Consider the following 15,351-nt stretch of genomic DNA (forward strand, 5'->3'; position numbering starts at 1 on the left):
CAAATTGTCAAAGCATAAAGCGTGCGTGTCCCATTCAAGAAGTCTAAACCGTCTTACCCCCGTTTTGCCCGTCCCGTGTCCCGACCCCCCACCGACGACAGGGCCACCTTTGCCCTTCCAGTTTGACCAGTGTCGGACCGAATGCACAACTCTGTGGACCCTGCACGCAGAGACAGGCCCCCGCTGGCCCTAACCGGCCACATACGCTTCGTCCACACAGCTTCCACTGAGTTTTCAACTTCTTTTTAGGCTGAGAGAGAGAATAATAAAAAAATATCACAAAATATGATCTTTGGTGATAATAAGTAGCCTTGGCCTGTACCACATGTAAATAGTACCTTTCCTTTCTATGCATTCACACACTTAACTTTACTTCATTTAAATGTGTATGTGTTTTACACTGTGTAGTGAAACTCCATCTCCCGATGTTAGTGTGATAACGAGGTCTAGTTGATGATTACACCTGTAACTGAACTGCTTCCCCTATCTTCTCTATCTCGGTCTACACATATAAGTATCTTCTTGCACTGTAGAACTCGGAGCAAACTGATGTAGGCTCATGCATACACAAGGACAAAGGTCATTGGCTTAAACACCATTTAATCCTAATATGTCTGATGACGATTGTGCATGCATTGCCAAATTGCAACACACACACCCACACAGACCCCATAGAGAAGAACACACACACCACCACACGACACACAACAAACCACAGAGACACAGAGAGAGAGAGACCACACACACACACAATACAGAGACACACACACCACCACACACCACACACACACACCCCACACACACCACACACACACACTGTATGTCTTATTAACAGTTTTATGCTCCCACACCACACAACACAATAAAGTCTAAGTTTACAGAAGCTGCACAATAAACGTTTTAACTGCGCAGTATAAAATGTAAGGATTACAGCTTTTTCCTTCATTTCCCATATAGCTGCATGGCCTCTGATCCTTTTGAGTACAAGTGTGCAAGCAATTCGCAACTCCACCCGGCTGAAAAATAGTCCCCAGACTGCTCTGTCCATCCCTCGTGCCCAATTCACAATCAGGAAGGATCACTCCTCGGTGCATCTCTACACTGATTCTCCAGAAGTCTTTCAATCAATTTGTTTTGACCTCCATTAGGACTTCTCTTGCTTCTTTTCCCTTCCGACAGCAGCAGGTCCCGAACTTGCAAGAAGACACCGGATGTCAACAATTTTTCTACAAAATAAGGCGTGTGATTCAGCCATGTTTTTAAAAACACAACAACAAAATAAAATGAAACTGAAATCACGAAAGCACTTTCGAATTTAATAATGTAGAATTTCATTTTAAAATACTTTTTTAAAGACTACACAGAACAAATACCTAGTATTTCTTTTGAAAAGCTAATTCAAATTGCAAATTTCCCGTCCAGATTAATCTTATAATATATATATTCGTGGAAACTGGAAACGAAACTGTGTGGGGAGTATGTAAGATAGCACCAATTAAAGTGATGGGGAAATGGGAGTGAAAAACGTTGTTTTTCAACTCCCCTTAAGGGAATTCTAAAGCGTTTTTAGCTTAATTAAATTTATCAAAATCACTTTATTTACTCAATCACTACGGAAATTTAACATTGTACAGGAACAGGTTTCATACTCCGTTCCCTCCTGCATGATACAGCCGTGATTTCAGCCCTCTTCTTCTTTTTACCATGTGAAACTCCGCTCACACGGCCTGCCCTCATGAACACTCGAACCAACCCTCCGTTCCCTGAATGACGCATGGAGCCCGTCATCCAGCTCCGCTCAGTTTCAGCTCGGCACGTCCGGCGCACATGCATGCAGGTGGCAGTGTTGAGACAGCCGCCGAACACGAACGGATCCTTCGGGAGATTGAGAGCACCGACCCAACTGCATTCGGCCGACCCTCCGTTGAGTAACTCCCCGCTGTTTTCCCGGTTGGCCCCGATGAAAGCAGCTGAACCCACGGCGTCACCCAGCTGAGTGAGGGCGACTAGCTGTTTTAGCACCAAGTTAGCAACTCCTGGAGCTTGCTCAAACTTTAACCCATTGTGTCCATATCGGACAGCTACTGCTAACTTTAGCAAACCAAAGGCAAGCTAACCTAAATTATGGACATTGTGTATACAACCTGCACAGTAGTCGTGTCTTCCTTAAGGTCTGTCTTGTTTTAGCTTAGTCGCCAAAGTTAATCAATAGCTGGTCATTTGAGCAGCTTGGCTGAGCTAACTTGCTAACTATTGACATTCTGCTCACTGGTGTCAGGGCTACAAGGGGATACGAGCTGTCTTGGTATCTAATAGCTCTGTTTTTATTTGTTTTTAATTTGTTTATATATTTTAACGAGTCTTGTGTTTCATTACCCAAGTCGGTCAACTTACTTCGGGGCTTTGGTGGCTATTTATTGCCAGATAGCCTGCTAGGTAGTTAGCAACAACCAAGATATATATCAGAGTGTTGTCAAGTGCGTACTCCGTCCAGCCCTGCCTCTGTATGTGTACACAATGAATGAGACTACAGCTGCTGGAGCTAATTAGGGTGATACTATACACACCACACACAAAGCCACTGGTTGGTGTTTTTTCATGTGTTTTGAATGCTATGATGTGTTTAGACTATTGCTTCAATATTTAGTGGAAACGCACTTTAGAGGCTGAATGACTTTTCTTGTTCATTTTGGGGCTCGTGCCAGTCTACGTGTTTCACATCCCATAGTGGGGAGATGAGCAGCATTACTTCAGCTGTTTGCACCTGAAATGGTCACCGCCCTGTTTCTGCTCAGCTTTCATGGGAAGTGCAATTTTGTGTATATAGATACTAATTGCTCAAAAGTACTCACCCGCCTTGTGTCACATGAGTTGGCTAAAAAAGCCTACTGTTGCCATTATCAGTGCACGTATATGTGACAGCGCTGTGTTTTTGTTGTACAGAAATTGAAAAGTAATTGATATTATTAAAGTCTAGGGCTCTTCTTTCTCCAATCTGCCATAGCTGCTAATTGAGTCATTACACATTTTCTTATGCTTTTTTTCCATGCTAATGACCTATGTACAAGAACCAAATAGCAAATCTCAGTAAACACAATATTTTTAAAGTGGTGCATGATTCTTTGTGAGAAACTCGTTTAAAGCCGTTTACAGCTTTGCCTCAAGTCTTGCCTTCGCCATTGAACTCAAAATGACGTAGCTCTCGTTTAGCGCCAGGATTTTTGAGTTCGCGTCCAATGGCGCTCGCCAGTCTTTTTTTTTTTTCAGCGGCGTTGACAAACTGGAGACGGAAAGCCTGAACGAGCTCGTGGGCAACCGGATGCCCGTCTCTCTAGAGGGACTGCAGGTCTCTCTTGGCGACTTCCTAGGTTAATAGATTCTTTTATGTGAAAAGGCTTGATACAATGAAGCAGGTCTTGAATCTTTCGTCCCATTGTTTACCTTTTTGGTTCTTCTCTGAGAAATGGCAAAGTTGGTAGCCTTTCCTCATTAGCGCCACCTCTGCTCAGAAAGACAGCACTAGTGTCGCGATCACCACTCGCGAGTCAATTAAATCAAGTAATAGATTAGTCCAAATTGTCCTTAGTCGACTAAGAAATTCTTTAATTAGCACAGCATTAATAAAATGATGGCTGAAAGGGCAATAGGTAATACTGACAACTAGTGTTTAAACAGTTACTGCAGTTTATAATTCAATACACTGGAGAGGGTGGTCTCCCCCGCCCGTCCTCAGACTCCAAGTTCACGGAGGTTTCCCGGCTGAGATTGTAGCATCCACAACTGTTGCTAGACTTGTCTACATAGCCAGACATTACTTTACAACCCGGCGATGTACAACGTTAGATTCTAGCTATGTCATAAAGCACATGCTCACACGAGCTCTGTAACCAACTGACAGACCTTACGTTACGGTAGGAACCGGTAAAACACCAATCTCTCCGACCTCTGCCCTAGCGCGGTACACAAGGTACTGCGCTACCTTCCTTCCTCTCCATTTGACTGAATACACACTTTATTTGCTGAACTCATGGCAACAATCACTAAACACACTGCCATCTCAGGGTCCTCTCTTCCCAATTACAGCCCCCCCTCTCTTGCTTAAAATAACTCACCGTTGTCGGCTACGGCGCGGAACGTCTACAAGTTGTTAACAGCGTGGGCCCTTTCTCTGGGCCTCTGTAACGTTAGCAGGGTTAGCATGTTGCGTTAGCCAGGACCACTCTGGGTCACTTCACTGGCTGTGTCTCAATTTTTTTTTTTGCGAGTGACTAACTCAGGTACTTTATAAATTCAATGTGAGTACACAAATGTTGAAATGACATAAATGCCTGTCCCTTGTGGCCGTGATGAATTAGCCTGATGCTAATGCTTCCTACCTTTTCAAAAGGAATTTAGCCAACTCACGTCCTTTTGGGCTCTAAGCTGTCCTCAATCTTTCACATACAGTACATCTCCAATTTACCCGGTTTGTTCGTTTCTTTTCACGTACTTGTTGAAATATGCTGTTTTCATATTTTGGTTGGGTAGAATTTATCTCCGTCGATCCTTTTCGTTTGTTTTGCGGCTGTGTTGGCTGTACTAACTCACAGCGTAGCATGCTGGGTTCACGTTTTTAACAGGTATGTATATCTGGCAGAAATTCCGTCACTGACGTAACATTTCAAAGGAGAAATACTGACATTAACTTGGCATGTTTCCTTAATATCTGATGACACATTGGGGGATTTTTGGATTTATTACAGTAAAAAAATTACATATTGGACCTTTAATGTAGATTAGGATATTAGCCCAGAATGGTAAAATATAGCCTAATATACTTGTTTTGAAATCTTGGAAGCAATTTTTGCCTCTCCATGGGTCTTTTTAGGGAATTCTGAGATATTTTGGGTATTTTTTGTCTTTTCCCCTCCCCCCCTTAATTTCTGACCCTGGGCCAGAGACTACAAACACAAAGGGGATTTCTATAAATTGTTATCTTGGTACCCTTTTAGAATAAACCGTGACCTTTTCCAGCGGTTTTGAACTGATTGTCCACACGAAATGAGTAGTGAGTGAACGGGAAATGAACGAGAGTGTGTTGGTTTGTGTGGGTGTGTGTGGGTGTGTGTGTGTGGGTGTGTGTGTTTGTGTGTGTGTGTGGTGTGTGGTGTGGTGTGTGTGTGTGTGTGGGTGTGGTGTGTGTGTGTGTGTGTGTGTGTGTGGGTGGTGGTGTGTGTGTGTGTGTGTGTGTGTGTGTGTTGTGTGTGTGTGGTGGGGTGTTTGTGTTGTGTTCTGTCCCCCTGTGTTGATCATACTCCAGTAGACTCGGGTGTGTCTGGGGGGGGTGAGGTGTCTGCCCGCTCAAGATCCTTTGGTATGACTTGACAACTTTGTGCGACACCTCAGCTGCCACACTCTCCACTGAGTGTGTTTTTTGCCTCGAGCAACAGCAAGAATATTTTTATCTGCCTGCACCACACACACACCGCTCTGTGTTGATGGTTCACCTCTTCCAGCTTCCTCTTTCTGTCACAGTTTTCCAGTACACAGTCACACACTTGCAATATAATAGCACAGTGTTCTGTCACATCATCACTATATTAGCCCAAGTTAAGTTCAAAGAGAGGTTTGTAATAGCAAACTAATCCATGGTTAAGGATGCACCTGTTACTTCAAAACAAATGTTATGATTGTGTGTACACATTTGGAAGACAGACAGACCTTTTGACGGTTTTCCTTTCTGGTGCTGTTTTATTCCTTATCTCTAGATATTTTGTAACTCCTGTTATGTTGAGATAAAAGTGTTTGTGGGACTAGAGATGCTCTTCCTGGTTCTTTTTGTGTGTGTTTTGTGTGTGTGTGTGTGTGTGTGTGTGTGTGTAGCCACTGGTAGGAAACCACAAAACAATAAACAACTTCTCTTGACTCAAACAAACGTGCAGCGTCATCTCTATCGATCAGTTTCCCATTTCCAGGAATCGTTTTTTTGGCTGCAACAGATTCTTCCCATGTTGATGGATTGTGGAATACTGTTTGTTTGGTTATGCTTTTTCTGGATTAAAAAAATTATATACTTTAATTTGCTTATTATATATATATTTACTATTATATATAGAATATATATATATAGATATATTATAGTATCAATTTTTTTAAACTCACCAAATATTTGTATCGATATCTGTCGAGCTCTAGTGTTAAGTGGCGGCGCTCTAAAGCGGCTTTATTTTAACTTAAGATCCGGTAAAACTGTAAACACCATTGAAACAAAATAGATTTTCTGTGAAAAACCCGACATGTCAGTTCCACCACCTCAAAGAATCATGAAAGCAAAATCCAAAGGAAGAATCGGACTTCAAACGATGCCCAACCCTATCTGGAACCTAAGATTCAGCCTCCTGCAAGTTGTTCTATTAGCAACTTTCCCGGGACCAAATTGTTGAAACAGAAGCGCAGGCTGGCGTGAGAGTGAGAGGTGAGGGTTGTGTTTGTGTTCTCCTGCAGCGTGCAGGTCGAGACCTGCTGCAGCATTCCTCCCCGACAGCAGAGGAACTCGGGAAGATCTGGGAGACCAGGACTGATCAGTCAGCCAACGCCCTCCGCTGCAAACCAAAGACAGGAGGACTGGTCTGCCACCTGCTCCTCCATATCCATTGTAGCGGCAAAAGTTACGCGATAGTCGTCAACTAATAAATAAATTTGCAACTATTTTAATAAGCGTATACTTGGTTTTGAATCATGAAAATTCTAATTCCTCTGATTTTAGCCTCTGAATGTGATTATATTCTAGTTTTCTCACACTCCTCTTTAACACCAAACAGAGTATCTTTAAACGACATTAAGGGCGTCACCGAAGGATAATCAACAGTGAAAATTAGTTGCAGCCCTAACTATTTGTTCACCACTATGCACCACAGACATGACATCAGTCGTTAAGTCCCGTTAAGCACCGTATATCAGCACGGACAACAAAACCCAGCAATGATCTGACTGTCAATTTACTGTACATGTACAAACTGAGAGCCGCACACAAATCTCTCTCTTACTTTGTGTGCATGCTTGGCGTATCTGCATCTCTGTCAGCTCATATCGGTATTAAATATGTTACATCATCACCATGACAGTCACCAAAAAATAAGCATTTGAGATGAGTTTAGATGCCTGTATCTACTTTACTTAAGTTCTTTTAAAACGGCAAGAATGTGTTTTTTTTTTTTTTATAAAGGATTGGTGTTACCCAAAATGCTAGTCAGATCTCGGGACCAGAGTATGAAAATTGATAAAACATCAATGTATGACTGCAGACATTTTGGTTTTTGGTTGTTTGTTGTTGCTTTAGCCATCATTTTCAATTTAATTCAACATTTTATCTGAACTCGAAAGATCATGGGGGGGCGCCCCTCAATCATGTTAACATTATGACGAGTAAGCCAAAATACTGTTTAAATCAGCTGTTGCCATGATGTCAAACCCTGTCACTTGATTTCCGCCTGTTTGTGAATGAATTGATTAATCAATTAGCTGCTGACTGTTTTTGTCTTATTTGCATTTTGGATAACCTCAATCCTTTTAAAAAAAAAAAAAAAAAAAAAAAGCATGCTTGCTTGTTCAAATGAACATGTAAGTAAATGTTATTACTCATCTCAAACTGCTCATTTTTGGTACTGTCCTGTTGTGATGGAACTTAAAGTCGTGACTACTGCAGCTGAATGTGTCCCAACCTTATCTGTGTTTGTCCGTGTGGCGGAGCCCATTCCAAAGTGTGCTGCTGTTTTTTTGTGTGGTCGGCTAATCTTATCACTCAGCTGCACTCGTGCTGCTCGAGAACGAAATGAGAACCCCTGTCAATAACTTTAAAAAGCTGTGCGTGCTCCACCCTGTGTTTAACAGTGTGCACTGTACTTTTTTTTTTTTTCAGATTGCCAATATGACAAGCTTTTATGTGTGTGGTTTTCTTTTTCTGTGGCCATGGAAAGGCTTGTTTCTGATGGTGACAGAGGCTCCTTTTTTAGTAGTTCTGCTAGACAGCTAAACCACAGTTGAATCGGTGCACCGTATATAACTGCAGGTAACCATAGCATAATCTGATGGTATCTAGAGACTTTTGAAAGACTAGAGTCTGACATCATCTCACATCTAACTGTTAAAGACTGGAGATCTTGCAGGGTCCACACCTGCAACACTACAGAAGATTCATTTGGAAAGACTTAACCAAGCTAGCTACACCGCTGCTTAGCTGGTGACTTCAAAGGAAAGTTTTCAGATGTTCTGTTCTGCTGTATCGCAGATGAATGTCTCTAGCACCCGAGGTTTATCCGCCGTAAAACACCCGTTGGATACACGGTTTAGAAGGTTGAAAATCACTACATGGCATTATGACTTTGGTTAAATATACACGCCAAAAGCCAAGTGGCGTGTTATCTGTGCGCTTTTGAGCTATTCGCGTGTATGTCTATGCTATACTGCGGGCCTAAACATACGCCCACTTGGCGTGTTATCACCACTCGCGTTGTTATTGGAAAAGAAAGCTACGGTTGAGTTTAGAAAAAAACGGACTTTGCTTTAGAAGAAAGGGACGTTAAGTTTAGAAACGGGACAAAGATGTGACTCCTGGGTGAAAGTCCCGTGTTTTAACCATCCGCCAACCTCCGACGTGGATTTTTTGCCTTTTATGCTACTCTACGGCGTAATTCACACGCAGTCGCAAGGTAATGTAGTCAATGGCGGCCCAACCGTTGACAAACACGCTAAAAAGCGAGTATGCGTCTGATACGTGCCAATATGGCATAAACATCGTGTAATACATACGCCATTTCATGAGGTCAGTCTGAAAAATCTGCAACTTTCCCTCTTTGCGTTACACAATCATTAACGGCACTGGCTGTATTGTTTGCAGCTTCCTGTTTGGTGTGGAGGAGCGCACCCATTGGTTGTTGACATTGTTTACGTGATTTAACTTCACCACCGAGACTTATGATAATATCATTATCAGACCGTCAAGTTGCGGGCAAAAAAAAAAACTGACTCTGGCTGAGTTTTATGACTTACACCAGCGAGAATTCCGCAATATCTATTTATATCGACATCGTGCTATGAGACTAATATCGTCAAATTTTGGATATCGTAATATCCTAATGTTGCATAAGTGTTGTCTTTTCCTGGTTTCAAAGGCTGCATTACAGAAAAGTGATGTCACTTAGTCCTTATTCCACATTACGTGATATCATTATCAAAATCTCATTATAGAATATTTCATGAAAGCACTAATAGTAAATGAGGTATTTGGTCAAAAATATGGGTATGATTTTCTTTCTCCACATTGGCCAGCCCCACTTTGAAGTTTGTCCCTCTCTTGATCTTTTCTCGGCCCCTTTAATGCCGCCCCCGCCCCCCCCCCCCACCCGTCATGTGCTGTGCCTGGTTTTCTCTGGTGTCGCAGACCTGATGTATTTTACTTCTCGACTGTAAAGACGCATTTGTCGTCGAGACGTTAGTCATCTAAAAAGTTACAAAGTTATTGCCTCAAGTCTGAGTGCGCCAGGACACTTTGGAGCAAATGTGTGAAACTCTCCTGACACCACAGGATGCTCCTTCATCTGAAGGCACTGTACAGGCTGTGTAATTCCTTTAAAGCTCTTCTTTCAGTAGTTTACTCTTTGTGTGAGCGCTGTTTGGATTTAAAGCTGGGCGATAACTTAGTTTAACGTGTACTGACTTTTAAGTGGACTATAACGTTGATATATAGTACTGTTAACTTTCAGTTCTTTAGGAAATTTTTATATATATGTGTGTGTGGTGTGTGTGTGTGTGTGTGTGTGTGTGTGTGTGTGTGTGTGTGTGTGTGTGTGTGTGTGTGTGTGTGTGTGTGTGTGTGTGTGTGTGTGTGTGTGTGTGTGTGTGTGTGTGTGTGTGTGTGTGTGTGTGTGTGGTGTGTGTGTGTGGTGTGTGTGTGTGTGTGTGTGTGTGTGTGTGTGTGTGGGAGCTGGTGAAATAGATCTAACTCACTAAAGACGAGCACACCAACCCCTGTGTGTGAATGACTGTGTGTGAACTGTGTCTTCCCGATTGGTGAGTTGACAGATTGGTGACTCAGCCGGTTTTTTTTTTTTAACACACACAGCTGTTTACAGTGGGTCATAACTCAGTGCAGCCTTCTACTTTTCTCTTGTCCAACCAGCATTCATCCGTAGCTCCCTTTTCTCCTCTCCTGTCTCCACTCCTCCAAAAATCTGCTCCCCCCTCCCCTAAAATAAATATGTTTTTATAATATCTGACAGTGCACAGAAGTGAATCCTCCCCAGCCCCAATCTCTTCCAATATGGTCACTTCCGACTCAAAAAAAACAACAACTAGGATGGCAGCGGCCAAAATGCCAAATCAATGAGTGACATCACGAGGCTACATCCATTTCTTAATCAGGTTTCGTTGGGACACTTGTGTAATTCCTATTTGCCCGTATGCTGTTTGCATGTGTTTTTGCTGCATTTTTCATTTATGTATCCACACATGGTTGTGAATGAATGAATGAATGAATGAATGAATAAAATTGGACATGCATGTAAATCACACATGCTCCTCTGCTCTAAGGCTCTGTGGAGTCAGCCGTCCACTGCTGACACCTAAACTCTACTCGTACACACGCTGTCCACACTGTCATGAAACCAGCTGTGTGTTTGGACAATTCAAGGAGAATTTAATCTTTTTTTTGTTTTTTTTGTTTTTAGTTAACCCTTGGAGAAAGGCCCTGCCAGCTTCTGGGGAGGTTGTTGTTTACATTGTCATGTTTAACTTGATCAAATTACAAAGAAAAACAAACCGCTACAGCCATCATTCTTCCTTGCTGAAGAAGCTAAGGCTTTTGTCTTTCACGTCAGTACTTGACTCTCGAGATTAACATTAAGTACGTGTCGTCCGGTGCAACCATAGACTGTATAAACTGTGTACTGAATTCATATTATTACTTAATATTAACGGTATATGCCCAACTACTGCAGATGAAACGCCTTTACACTCTGCTCATGAAACGAGCACTTCTCAAAACTAAAAGATGTTCAGTATATAGGTCAAATGATTATTAAGAAATATTTGTTCGGTTCTACATTTAGAAATCTTTTGAATCATAGGTTATTTAGAAAAATTGACAAGAAACGTCAGATTTTTTTTCAATACTTAGCATAATAGGTTAGGTAGGTTGTACAGATTTTCGGTTTTGACCTCTCTTTCTCTCTCTCTGTGTGTCTCTCTCTCTCTTCTCTCTCTCTCTTGTGTGTGTGTGTGTTGTGTGTGTGTGTGTCTCTCCTCTCTCTCCCTTTCTGTGTGTGTGTTCTCTCTCTCTCTCTTCCCTTTCTATTGTTTGTTGTGTCTCTCTCTCTCTCTCTCTCTCTGTGTCTCTCTCTGTGTGTGTCTCTCTCTCTTTCTCTCTTTTATGTGTGTGTGTGTCTCTGTGTTTGGTGTGTCTCCTCTCTCTCCCTTCTTCTATGTGTTGTGTGTTCACACACACACACACACACACACACACACAGAGAGAGAGAGAAAGAGAGAGAGACACACAGAGAGAGAGAAAGAGAGGTCAAACCCGAAAATCTGTACAACCTACCTAACCTATTATGCTAAGTATTGAAAAAAAATCTGACGTTTCTTTGTCAATTTTTTCTAAATAACCTATTGATTCAAAAGATTTCTAAATGTAGAACCATGAACAAATTATTTCTTAATAAGTCATTTGACCTATATACTGAACATCTTTTAGTTTTTGAGAAGTGCTCGTTTTCATGAGCAGAGTGTAAAGGCGTTTCATCTGCAGTAGATTGGGCATATACCGTTAATATTAAGTAATTAATTATGAATTCAGTACACAGTTTATACAGTCTATGGTTGCACCGGACGACACGTAACTTAATGCTTTAATCTCGAGAGTCCAACGTACTGACGTGAAAGACAAAAGCCTTAGCTTTCTTCAGCAAGGAAGAATGATGGCTGTAGCGGTTATGTTTTTCTTTGTAATTTTAGATCAAGTTAAACATGACAATGTAAACAACAACCTCCCACAGAAGCTGGCAGGACCTTTCTCCAAGGGTTAACTAAAAACAAAAACAAAAAAAAAAGATTACTTAATTCTCCTGTGAATTGTCCAAACAACAGCTGGTTTCATGACAGTGTGGACAGCTGTGTGTACGAGTAGAGTTTAGCGTGTCAGCAGTGACGGCTTTGACTCCCACAGCGCCCTTAGAGCAGAGGAGCATGTGTGATTTACATGCATGTCCAATTTTCATTCATTCATTCATTCATTCATTCATTCACACCACCTGTGTGGATACATAAATGAAAATGCAGCAAAACACATTGCAAACAGCATACGGGCAAATAGGAATTACACAAGTGTCCCAACCGAAACCTGTATTAAAGAAATGGATGTAGCCTCCGTGATGTCACTCATTGATTTGGCATTTTGGCCGCTGCCATCCTAGTTGTTTGTTTTTTTTGAGTCGGAAGTGACCATATTTGGACGAGAGATTGGGGCTGGGGAGGATTCACTTCTTGTGCACTGTCAGATATTATAAAACATAATTTCACTTTTAGGGGAGGCGGGGATGCAGATTTTGGAGGAGTGGATGACAGGAGAGGAGAAAAGGGAGCTACGGATGAATGCTGGTTGGACAAGAGAAAGTCTAAGAAGGCTGCACTGAGTTATGACCTCACTGTAAACAGCTGTGTGTGTAAAAAAAAAAAAACCGGCTGAGTCACCAATCTGTCCAATCACCAATCTCGGGAAGACACAGTTCACACACAGTCATTCACACTTAGGGGTTGGTGTGCTCGTCTTTAGTGAGTTAAGATCCTATTTCACCAGCTTCCACACACACACCACACACACACACACACACACACACAACACACACACACCACCACACACACACACCACACACACACACACACACACACACACACACACACACACACACACACACACACACACACACACACACACACACACACACACACACACACACAACACACCCACCACACACACACACACACACACAACACACACACACAAACACACACCCACACACAACCATATATATAAAAATTTCCTAAAGAACTGAAAGTTAACAGTACTATCCTATCACACGTTACTAGTCCACTAAAAGTCAGTACACGTTAAACTAAGTTATCGCCCAGCTTAAATCCAAACAGCGCTCACACAAAGAGTAAACTACTCTGAAAGAAGAGCTTTAAAGGAATTACACGCCTGTACAGTGCCTTCAGATGAAGGAGCATCCTGTGGTGTCAGGAGAGGTTTCACACATTTGCTCCAAAGTGTCCTGGCGCACTCAGACTTGAGGCAATAACTTTGTAACTTTTTAGATGACTAACGTCTCGACGACAAATGCGTCTTTACAGTCGAGAAGTAAAATACATCAGATGTCTGCGAACACCAGAGAAAACCAGGCACAGCACATGACGGGGTTGGGGGGGGGGGGGGCGGGGGCGGCATTAAAGGGGCCGAGAAAAGATCAAGAGAGGGACCAAACTTCAAAGTGGGGCTGGCCAATGTGGAGAAAATCAAATATCCCCATATTTTTGACCAAATACCTCATTTACTATTAGTGCTTTCATGAAATATTTCTATAATGAGATTTTTGATTAATGATCATCAGTAATGTGGATATAAGGACTAAGTGACATCACTTTTCTGTAATGCAGCCTTTGAAACCAGGAAAAGACAACACTTATGCAACATTAGGATATTACGATATCCAAAATTTAAGACGATATCTAGTCTCATAGCACGATGTCGATATAATATAGATATATTGCCGGAATTCTCGCTGGTGTAAGTCATAAAACTCAGCCAGAGTCAGTTTTTTTTTTTTGCCCGCAACTTGACGTTCTGACTAAATGATATTATCATAAGTCTCGGTGGTGAAGTTAAATCACGTAAACAATGTCAACAACCAATGGGTGCGCTCCCTCCAGCACCAAACAGGAAGCTGCAAACAACTACAGCCAGTGCCGTTAATGATTGTGTAACGCTAAAGAGGGAAAGTTGCAGATTTTTCAGACTGACCTCATGAAAATGGCGTATGTATTACACGATGATTCTTATGCCATTATTGGCACGTTATCAAGACGCATACTCGCTTTTTAGCGTGTTTGTCAACGCCGTTGGGCCTCCATTGACCTACATTACCTTGCGACTGCGTGTGAATTTACGCCGTAGAGTAGCATAAAAGGGCAAAAAAATCCACGTAGGGAGGTTGGCGGATGGTTAAAACACGGGACTTTCACCCAGGAAGTCACATCTCCTTGTCCCGTTTCCTAAACTTAACAGTCCCTTTCTTCTAAAGCAAAGTCCGTTCTTCTTTTCCTAAACTCAACCGTAGCTTTCTTTTCCCAATAACAACGCGAGTGGTGATAACACGCCAAGTGGCGTATATGTTTAGGCCCGCAGTATACAGCATAGACATACACGCGAATAGCTCAAAAAGCGCACAGATAACACGCCACTTGGCTTTTGGCGTGTATATTTAACCAAAGTCATAATGCCATGTAGTGATTTTCAACCCTTCTAAACCGTGTCATCCAACGGGTGTTTTACCGGCGGATAAACCTCCGGGTGCTAGAGACATTCATCTGCTGATACAGCAGAACAGAACATCTGAAAACTTTCCTTTGAAGTCACCAGCTAACGCTAGCGGTTGCTAGCTAGCTTGGTTAAGTCTTTCCAAATGAATCTCTCTGTAGTGTTGCAGTGTGTGACCCTGCAAGATCTCCAGTCTTTAACAGTTAGATGTGAGATGATGTCAGACTCTAGTCTTTCAAAGTCTTCTAGTATACCATCAGTATTGCTGCTATGGTTACCTGCAGTTTAATATACGTGTGCACCGATTTCAACTGTGGTTTAGCTGTCTAGCAGAACTACTATAAAAAGGAGCCTCTGTCCACCAATCAGAAACAAGCCTTTCCCATGGCCACAGAAAAAGAAAACCACACACATAAAAGCTTGTCATTATTGGCCAAATCTGAAAAAAAAAAAAAGTCACCAGCTGCACACTGTTAAACACAGGGTGGAGCACGCACAGCTTTTTAAAGTTATTGACAGGGGTTCTCATTTCGTTCTCGCAGCAGCACGAGTGCAGCTGAGTGATAAGATTAGCCGACACACACAAAAAAACAGCAGCACACTTTGGAATGGGCTCCGCCACACGGACAAACACAGATAAGGTTGGGACACATTCAGCTGCAGTATGTCACGACTTTAAGTTCCATCATCACCAGGACAGTCACCAAAAAATGAGCAGTTTGAGATGAGTATCAACATTTACTTACATGTTTCATTTTGAACAGCAAGCATGCTTTTTTTTTTTT

At 42.1% G+C, this 15,351-nt stretch overlaps 1 protein-coding gene and 1 long non-coding RNA gene across 5 annotated transcripts in view; one reads left to right on the top strand and one right to left on the bottom strand.

The window, feature by feature from the left end:
• LOC116669540 (uncharacterized) overlaps positions 1–14,205 on the top strand; it is a 15,040-nt gene extending 835 nt beyond the window's left edge. Inside the window, exons 2-3 of the long non-coding RNA XR_004326794.1 lie at positions 1,635–1,640; positions 14,036–14,205. This is a non-coding gene — a long non-coding RNA (uncharacterized LOC116669540). The remainder of the gene's footprint in view (positions 1–1,634; positions 1,641–14,035) is intronic.
• The window catches only part of exoc6b (exocyst complex component 6B), a 116,065-nt gene that overhangs the window by 94,646 nt on the left and 6,068 nt on the right, over positions 1–15,351 (bottom strand). The window lies entirely within an intron of this gene.

The sequence above is a fragment of the Etheostoma spectabile genome, chromosome 19, assembly GCF_008692095.1.
Source record: "Etheostoma spectabile isolate EspeVRDwgs_2016 chromosome 19, UIUC_Espe_1.0, whole genome shotgun sequence".
Classification (NCBI taxonomy): Eukaryota; Metazoa; Chordata; class Actinopteri; order Perciformes; family Percidae; genus Etheostoma; species Etheostoma spectabile.